A 9,009-nucleotide genomic window follows, 5' to 3' on the forward strand; every position below is an offset into this window, starting at 1 on the left:
TCTTCATCTTTTAAAGATAAAGGAGAGCTTTTCTATGTACAAAGTCAGTTGTCAAGATAGCCTTAGGGAATAAAAGTCTGCAGCATTGAATCCCATTGCACAGCCAGCCAGGACACCGGTGCTCCAGGTCTTCTTGATCCCAAACCCCTGAGCCTGTCGCCCAACACACGCTACCACCAGAGGTCATTTGCAACTGCTCTTTTAGGAGCTCAGGGGAAGGGGGAAGGAGCTAGATAGGATGGGACATGTGGAGGCCAAGAAAATTAAGGCCATTCCACTTTAAGTTCAGCGTTAGCACATGTCCAGCCATCCCAGGCCTCTGTGAATAAGAGCTGAAATTTACATTACTTCAGTTACAAGAAAAAAAAAACAAAAGTTTACAGCTTAATGTCCTAGAAAGCCCCACATTAGAATAAAAACTGAGCCCAAGCCAAGGGCAGGAAGCCCTTATTAGAATAAGAACAGAGCTCAATGCCCTTGAAGACCCCATATCAAAATGTAAACAGAACTTGAGGAATTGCTCCAGCCCTTCTGGAGGTCCCTGAGACCAGCCCTTAAAACTAAGCTAAAAAAAAAAAAAAACTAAGCTAAAACCCACCTCGGGGTCTAAGTCCCTGCTCCACTGTGTTGGGTGTACTTGGATGCAAGCTCGAGTTTGTAAATCAACCCTCCTGTGTTTGAATCGGTGTCGGCTCCTTAGTGGTTTCTTGGATTCGCAATCTTGAGCACAACACCCCCATGTCCCCTCCCCACCTGGGCTGACCCCCTGTCCCCTCCCACCCAGGCTGACCCTCAGTCACCTCCCCCCCACAACAGCTGGGCACAGGCCCTCACACAGGTCCCATGGGCACCGTGGGCACTGCCGCAGTCCCCGGCCTCCCAGGGGAAGGAAGGAGGTTTTGGCAGGACACACTCCCATGGTGGCCCCAGGGCTCCCTGCCCAGGACGGCAGCTGGTGACAGGTCTGGGTCTGTGTCCCTGATGCCGGCTCCTCCTCCCCGGTTTTCCCACAGGAAATGAAGGAGGAGGCCCTGGTCTCCTCCAGGGACATCTCGCAGATAGGCCTGGACGTCAACAGCACGTTCGGCAGCCACACCATGTTTTGGGACTGCTACCGGGTCGGGTGAGGCTGCTGGGCCAGGGGGGTTCGGGGCCCCAGGGGAGGCCCGGGGGCTTCTGGGTAGGAAACACGGGGCTTCTGAGGCTGGGGGAAGCAACAGCAGCCAACAACACACCGCCGCATGGTAGGGTGCTGGGGATGACCCCCGTGCCCCCACCCCCGGGGTTCGGGGATGAGGAGGCCACTAGGATGGGGCCTCCAGGGGTTGCTATGTGAGCTGAACCCCAAAGGGGTGAGGGATGGCCCCCTGAAAAGCAGGGGGCTGGGGTGGGGGCCGTGGGGGGCAGTAAGGGGACCTGGGGGCCAGGCAGCATGGCCGTGGCTGGAGCAGGACACACACATCGATCCTATGAGGGCCAGACGGCTCAGGGTGACACCCACCCTCGATGCTTTATATATTTCTAAAGTCTATGCATTTTATTCGAGACAATTTGCAATTTGTAAACATACATAGTATGATGACCCCCAGATAATGCCCCCAGTCCAGCCAGGGCTCTGCACTGACCACGCGGGGCCCGAGGGGCAGGTGTCACAGCAAACCCCAGACTGGGGTCGCCTTTATCTGTACACGTCTCCGTGTGCATCTTAGAGAAAGGGGATGCCCTGTGTCCGCAGGCCCCCCACGCCATCCCCCTCATTCCCCACCTCCACACCATCCCCCTACATCATCATCCCCCATGGCATTGTCCCCATACCATCCCCCCTACACCATCCCCCTCACACCCCCACACAATCCCCACCCACACTATACCCCCACACCATCCCCCCTACACCATCCCCCACACTCCACCACCATCATACCTGTGCCCCCACACCATCGGCCCCCAGCAAGGACCTGGTGCAGCTGCCCCCTGTAGGACATGCTTAGCCTCTCCGGGGTTCTCTGGACAGCCTGCTCCCATCAGAAGCCCTAGTGTCCCATAGAGTACCCAGGGGTTGCAAGGAGGAGGGAATGCCTGGAGCCCCGACAGGGTGGGTCCAGGTGGGTGGAGCACAGGATGCACTGTGCCCTGCCTCCTCCCACTGTCCCTCCTGGAGGGTAGCACACCCTACACAGGACACCAGCCCCTAACCAAGAGGGACCTGGGCTGGCCTGGCCCCGGGCTCTGTGGGGGCTGGGGTGATTTGATCCCATTAGGGATTGAGCCCCCCATGGCCCTGGCCAGGCCTGGATTCTGGCCCCGGGCTGAGCCAGCCCTCTCACAGCTGGATGTGGCCTCCTGGGCCCTGGGTGTGCCTCACAGATCGAGGTCGCTGACCTAGGGCAGCCCTGGGGATCCCGGGACACCCCAGGGTGGGGAGAGCAGGGGTAGGACGGTGGGCCCCACCAACACCCACAGCAGAAGGCAGGCTCCTCGAGTCCGGGGTCCAGCTGCCCTGTGGGGACCCAGCGCAGGAGCCCATGAGCTGCAGGTCCAGGTCAGCTCTGCTGTCCTCAGAACCGTCTCTCAGGCTGAAACCTCAGGACACACGCCCCCACACGGAGTCCACACATGCTCCCAGGTGCGGGACTCCAGCCCCCGCCCCCCACCCCGTGTGATTCTTACCCTTCCCTAAAGGACAGAAAGGTCTCCCTCCCCAGGGGAAGGCGCGCACTCTCGGCTCTGAGCCCTTTTGCTGTAGAAAGTCAAGAAAGTGTTGTGCGAAAATGCACAGCCAGCCCGTTTCTGTGTCTCCAGGAACTTTGTGCACGAGGTGTGGAGAGACCCCCATAGAGGAGGAGGGGGCACCACCCAGGCCCCAACCAGCCCCTGCAGGGGCGCCGCCAGGCACACACACAGCTGACGTCCCCACGTGCCTACCAGGGGCGGCCAGACACCAGGGTCAGGACCCCACGGACTTTACTGGGACTCAGCCTGTGCCCCGCGGGCCAGGAGGGGCTGGGACAGAGTGACAGTCAGGGAGCCTCAGGTCACCAGGATCTGTGCAAAGCGACCTAGGAGGTCTGTGCTCCCTCTGTCCTGGGGGCCTGGGCTGGCCGGGTTCCGGGGCACTTCCTCCCCTCCCCGCATCCCCGTGTCTGTGTGCCTCGGGCACAGAGGGCCTGTGGGGCGGTCAGTGTGGCCCTGGAAGGGAGGTCAGGGCAGCAGGCCCAGGTCTTGTGCCCAAGATTGCAAATCCGAGAAACCACCAAGGAGCCGACACCGATGCAAACACACGAGGGTTTATTTACAAGCTCGAGCTTGGGTCCAAATATACCCGACACTGCGGAGCAGGGACTTGGACCCCGAGACTAAGAGGCGGCGTAGCAGCTTTATAGGGGCCAGTGGCCCATGGGATACACAGAAAGGTGCACAGTCATGTCGGTCCACATGCAGGTGGCCGATTGAATTACATCTTACCCTATAGTATCCATTTGAGCTGGCCTATTACTTTGGTCAGAATTGGCGCGCAGTTTTGGCGGGCACAAAGCAGGGTTACATTGTTCTGAGCCGATTTCTGATTAGGGTGTGCCCAGCGGCTCGACTAGGGTGGGGCAGCGCCTTAAGCAATAAGCAGGTTATGTGGGGGTCATACAGGAGGTGGCAGGTGTAGCACAAAATGGAATCAGTCCTGCTCTGCTTGTCCAGGGGTAGGGGATTTTTGTTAAATTTCCTGGGTCCCACATTCCCCTCTTTTTCAGAGGATCCTATGCAGAATCCAATCAAGGGTCCAGGTTGCTCTTAGAGTGAGCCAGGTGGAATGATTAAACCAGGATTTTAATCAACCTTGTTGCTGTTCTCGCTCCCATTTATTTTTTTTTAAAATTTTTATTTATTTATGATAGTCACAGAGAGAGAGAGAGAGAGAGGCAGAGACACAGGCAGAGGGAGAAGCAGGCTCCATGCACCGGGAGCCCGACGTGGGATTCGATCCCGGGTCTCCAGGATCGTGCCCTGGGCCAAAGGCAGGCGCCAAACCGCTGCGCCACCCAGGGATCCCTCTCGCTCCCATTTATATTCCAGAGAAGAAGCAGCATTCTACGTTTAAGGCAGCACATAACCCCCCCCCACACACACACACACCCTTTGTTGTAAGAAGACTAAGTCTAATCCCTTTCTATTTTGAAGGACAACCTCAGACTAGGGAGACTTGGAGGTGGGAAATTAGTGAGAACGGCGCACTCTTAGCTTTAGGGGATTTTCCTTGTACGGTTGGCTTTTCCATTCTGGAACAAAGTTCTTGAGAACGGTGTGTGGGTCAGCTGGCCGGACGTGGGTGTAGTGGACCCAGGGAGTAATCCCGTCGACCTTGAGAGCGTTGGGAGTGGTCAGGATCACGGTTAAGGTCCCTTCCAGCGAGGTTGAAGTGTCCGGTGTTGGTATCTCCACACGTACACACGTACACCCAGTCACCTGGCCGATATCGATGGGTATCCGGGGGTGGCCCAGTCTCATAGAGGGCCCTCAGCTTAGGCCACACCTGCTCATGGGTTCAAGACATTTGGAGGGAGAAAAGAAGTTGGTGATCATCAAATTCAGCAAGCACCTCAAGTTTTAAAATGGGGATAACAGGTGGAGGAAGACCAAACATGAGCTCGTAGGTAGTCAGTCCCATCTTATATGGGGAGTACCTCACCCTATATAGGACGAAGGGGAGGAGAGTCACCCAGTCCCGGCCAGTCTCCAGGGCTAATTTAGTTAAGGTCTCCTTTAATGTTCTGTTCATCCTCTCTACCTGTCCTGAGCTCTGGGGCCTATATACACAATCTAATTTCCAATTACTTCTGAGAGTTGAGCTCTCACTCAGACCCTCACAGTTCCACACTGCCTGCAGAGTGAGTCCTCATGGCCATAAGAACGCAGCTAGTGGAAAGGTGCCTTTGGGCATGCTTCTTATTGAGAGGTGAGCTCAAGACAGGACCCTCCAGCCTCCTGACTGCCTGGAGGCATAGCTGCTAACATCCTTATGTTAGGTGCTGGGAAGGTTGGGGGAAATGCATGTGGAAGTGACAGGCCTGCACTCTCGTGTATCTGAGTTCAATACAGCGATTGCCAACGTCCTTGTTCAATTCGAGTGTAGCTCGGTTCTAGCTCCCCTGGATAAGTGTCTAGCAGACATCGGCCTGCAAAGCATACACACTCCTGAGACTTGAGCTTATGGCCCACAACTCCCCCATCCTGACTGCCTGTACGGTCTGCTTCCACAGCATTTCGTTGTATGCGGGACAGTAGCGAAGTGAGAACCAAGTGTCTGCCTTGTCAATTTCGCGCCTAGAGACGGCTGCCTCCAAGGCATGCACACTCCTTTGGATTGAGCTTGCGGCCTGTACCTCCCTCATGCTGACCGCCTGTACGCTTTGCTTCCAAAGGATTTCGTTCGATCCGGGACGCAAGCTTTGTGAGCGGCAAGTGTCTCTTAGCTCAATCCAGCGACTTCGGAGGAATTCCTCCCTCAGAAGGGAGCTGCATACTAACTTCCAAACCTGAGTACCTCGTTGAAAGCTGTCTCTCTGGGGAACTTCCTTCTGCGAGGTGAGCTGACACGCGGTCCTTCCCAGTTCCACACTGCCTGCAGATGGAGTTACGAACATCCTCACTGGACATGTTTGTCAGAAGCTCATGGGACGCAAGGGGCAAGCTGCAAGCTTCAATGGTTGCGTCTCCAGGTGCGGTAGAGCAGTATTGACGGAACGTCCTGACTTACAATGCTGCTATGTTCTCACGGTCACAACTTAGCTAGTGGAAAGCTGGCTTCGAGGCATGCTTCCTTTTGAGAGCAGAGCTCAGGGCAGGACCCTGCCGCATCCTGCCAGACTGTAGACGTAGCTGCTAACATCCTTATGTCAGGTGTTGGGAGAGGTTGTGAGAAAAGCATGTGGAAACGTTGGGCCTGAACTCACGTGTATCTGAGTTGAATACAGCGATTTCCTACGGCCTTCTTCAATCAGAGTGTAGCTAGGTTCCAACTCCCATGTACGAGTGGGTAGCAGACATCTGCCTCCCATGCATACACACTTCTTAGAGTTGAGCTTATGGCCTGTACTTCCCACATCCTGCCTGCAGGTACCCTTCGCTTCTAAAAGGCCTAGGCTCGCTGCTTGACGGAAGTGTTGGGAGAGGTAATTGGAATGTCCCGGCACACAAGACTAGTGCCTCCAAGCTCAACCCAGGCTGCCCAAACAACACATGACTTAGTGAAAAAATTCTCATTAGAAAATATTTTGAAAAAAAATATTTTGAATGTAAGAAAAATGTAAACATATTAAAAACATGAGTGTGATGCAGCAAAAGCAGTGTTTAGAGGGAAATTTACATCATATCAGAATAAAAGATCCAAAATCAATACCCTAAACTTCTTCCTCAGGAAATGAGAGTAAAAGAACAATTTTAAATCTAAAGCAAACAGAAGAGAAGACATAATAAAAATTACAGAATACATGAAACTGAAAACAAGAAAATAATGAGGAAAATCAACAAAATCAAAAGGTAGTTCTTTGAGAAGACTAAGAAAATTGAAAAGCCATAGGCAGTCTAACAAAAATGAAAGAGAGAAGACATAAATCACAAATATCAGAAATGAGAAAGTGTCATCACTTCGGATCTCATGGACCTTAAAAGGATTATAATGGAATAATACAGATAGTTCCATGCCCTCAAATTTAATGATATAGATGAAATAGAATAATTGAAAAGCACAAACCAAAACTCAAACAAGGAGAAATCAATCATTGAAATGGACCTATAGCTATTAAATAATTTGATGACCTACTAATAACCAGAGCAGGGAAATGCATTACAAAAAAGGAAAACCATAGTCAATATCCTTCTTTAATACAGATGCAGAAGCTCTCAACAAATTATTTGTATATAAAATCCAATAATATATTAAAGTATTATACTTGGGGCACCCAGGTTGGCTCAGATGGTTGAGTGTCTGCATTGGGCTCAGGTCATGATCTGCACGTATTACTGTTAGCAATGGCAAAAAAATAAAATAAATGTTAATAAAATATAAAAAGGAAAAAATATATAAAAAGGATTATACACTTTAATTGCTCCACCAGTATCAAATCTATTTTTAATAAATTTATTTTTTATTGGTGTTCAATTTGTTAACATACAGAATAACACCCAGTGCTCATCCCGTCAAGTGCCAACCTCAGTGCCTGCCACCCAGTCACCCCCACCCCCCGCCCACCTCCCCTTCCACCACCCCTAGTTCGTTTCCCAGATATCGTTTACTTTAAAGGACAGTAATGATGCTTTATTTTGGTTATCTCTTCCTAAATACAAAATACATCTTAAAGGATGTTCCTCTGCCTTGTGTTCTGGGAGAAGCATATCTTTGAACTACCTTTATCCTGATTGTTCTTTCCTTATGTCCATGTTATCAGATTTAAATTTCACAGTATTATGTAGCTATGAGTTTGGATGGTTTATTTTCATTCTTTTTCTTATTCAATATAAACTTTTAGAAAGTACAGCTGAAATGATTTCCGAAAGTCGGCTTTGTGATTTCCGGGACTCATTTACCTTTTGAACTTGCTTTCCTGAGAACATTTCTATTTGTTATCATTAGTAAAAATCAATTTCTTGAAGCTCATTGCTTTAACAGACTAATTTCCTTTTCTCTACTCTGTTTATATTTAGGGGGTCCTCCCTCAAACTTGCCTCTCTCCACCTTTGAATAATGCCCTAGGTGCCTTTAATTAATCCCATGTTATATATACAACTATATGCGTAAGTACGCAGTAGCTAATGTTTTTGTCCTTATTTGGTTCACAGAGAATGGTACTACTAGCCATTTCTAAACAACTTTTTTGTTACTTATTATTCTTTCTAAAAAGTCAGGACCTTCTAAAGTTGTTGGCATAATAAGCAAATAATCTACTTATTCTATTTGAAGGCTTTCTTTTTTTTCATCTGCCTCCTTGATATCTGGAGGAAGACTTAGTTATTTAAGCATCATATCCAACTCATAATTTAAGAAAGTGCAATGCAGGTATTTTCAAAGGGCTAATATTTTTTGTTTGTTTGTTTCTCTCTTCTTTCAGTGGGATGTCACCTTTGCTGTCTTTCATTCCCATTACTTCCCAAGTTGCCTCTCATATTTTGCAGTTTTTACATACTTATCACTAAATAATTGGTTTCTTAAACATTCCTTTTGACTTCTTTGAACTACCAGGATGGAGGCCACTGGATGGATAGTTTTGCTTTCTCATTATTAAATATAGTTCCTAACAATACGGAAACTTAGGATCCTAGCTCACAGAGAATGCAACTTTTTGAAGCAGGGCTCTGTCTTAGCCAACCCCAAAAATATGTGGCATTGATTTAACAGCTGCATGGCAAAAAGTGAGAAAACTAATACTGGAGACTTTAAAAACAGTAATCCATGTTTGTAACAGAAAAGATTTACTTAATCATCATCTGCAACAAGGAAGAAAAAAGAAAACAAACAAACAAACAAAAAAACCCACATGTATTTGCTGGGTCAAAGTTCCAGGGGAGAAACTAGAAACAGGACTCAGAATATGAACCCTTGCTAGGTTGTGCGAGCTTCTGTGGGCTGGATTAAAACCCATGTGGGAAGAGATGGGTTTATACCTAAATGAACTGGCCAGCTGGCGGGCACAGATGAAGGGATGAAGGGCTTTCTAAGCTGAAGCCACCGATTCTAACTTCAAACAATGGAAGATCCAGAGTTTCAGTAAAATATCTCTATTGGACAGTGTGAGAGAAAGGGAGAGAGTGAGAGAAGAGAGAGAGGGAGGGAGGAAGGGAGCACGAGAGAGTGCTCAAATTTGAGAACTGAATTGAGGTGGGGCACATGGGAGCAAAGCAGCAGAAAATAAAGCAGATTTGATACATATGATTGGGGAAAACTGCCTGCCATTAGTGACAAATGCAATGTCTAGCGAACTTGAACTTGTGAAGGGATCTTGTTAGCAAAGAAACCATGAGGTT

The sequence above is a fragment of the Canis lupus genome, chromosome 23, assembly GCF_048164855.1.
Source record: "Canis lupus baileyi chromosome 23, mCanLup2.hap1, whole genome shotgun sequence".
Lineage (NCBI taxonomy): Eukaryota > Metazoa > Chordata > Mammalia > Carnivora > Canidae > Canis > Canis lupus.